This window comes from Arachis duranensis, chromosome 9 (assembly GCF_000817695.3).
Source record: "Arachis duranensis cultivar V14167 chromosome 9, aradu.V14167.gnm2.J7QH, whole genome shotgun sequence".
Classification (NCBI taxonomy): domain Eukaryota; kingdom Viridiplantae; phylum Streptophyta; class Magnoliopsida; order Fabales; family Fabaceae; genus Arachis; species Arachis duranensis.
The window spans coordinates 61,365,451-61,366,673 of record NC_029780.3 but is presented as its reverse complement, the minus strand read 5'-3'; positions in this window follow the sequence as shown (position 1 = coordinate 61,366,673).

Below are 1,223 nucleotides of genomic sequence, written 5' to 3'. Positions count from 1 at the left end.
CACGTTTTGGGGGCTGGCCATTCGGCCATGACTGAACCTTTCACTTATGTATTTTCAACGGTGGAGTTTCTACACATCATAGATTAAGGGTGTGGAGCTCTGCTGTACCTCAAGTTTCAATGCAATTACTACTATTTTCAATTCAATTTCGCTTGTTCTTATTCTAAGATATTCGTTGCACTTCAACATGATGAATGTGATGATCCGTGACACTCATCATCATTCTTACCTATGAATGCATGACTGACAACCACTTCCGTTTTATCTTAGTCCGGGCGCATATCTCTTGGATTCCTTAATCAGAATCTTCGTGGTATAAGCTAGAATTGATGGTGGCATTCATGGGAATTCGGAAAGTCTAACCTTGTCTGTGGTATTCCTAGTAGGATTCTGGGATTGAATGACTGTGATGAGCTTCAAACTCCTAAAGGCTGGGCGTTAGTGACAGACGCAAAAGAATCACAGGATTCTATTCCAACCTGATTGAGAACCGACAGATGATTAGCCGTCCTGTGACAGAGCATTTGGACCATTTTCACTAAGAGGATGGGATGTAGCCATTGACAATGGTGATGCCCTACATACAGCTTGCCATGGAAAGGAGTAAGAAGGATTGGATGAAAGCAGTAGGAAAACAGAGATTCAACAGGGACAAGCATCTCCATACGCTTATCTGAAATTCCCACCATTAATTTGCATAAGTATTTCTATCCTATTTTATTTATCTTTTAATTATCTAATCCAATCACATTTGAATCAGCTTGACTGAGATCTACAAGATGACCATAGATTGCTTCATACCAACAATCTCCGTGGGATCGACCCTTACTCACGTAAGGTATTACTTGGACGACCTAGTGCACTTGCTGGTTAGTTGTGCGGAGTTGTGACTAAGTGTAATTCACGTGTGAGAGCTACAAAATTATTGGAGCCATTGTTAATGATCACAATTTTGTCCACCAGTTGTGTGAAGTTGTGAAGAATGTGTGTGAACCTTGGTATTGTGCACCAAGTTTTTTTTGGAGCCGTTGCCAAGAATTGTTCAAGCTGTGAAAAGTATGAGTCACAATTTTGCCTATCACAACTCCAATCTTTTTTTGAGATAAATTCCGAACCCGCTCTATGCCTATATTAACGAGCCTCCTGAGGAGTGATCTAGAGCCTTCTTTGACTCATATAACAAGCCTTCATAGAAGATGTGTAGCTATACCCACTCATTAAAC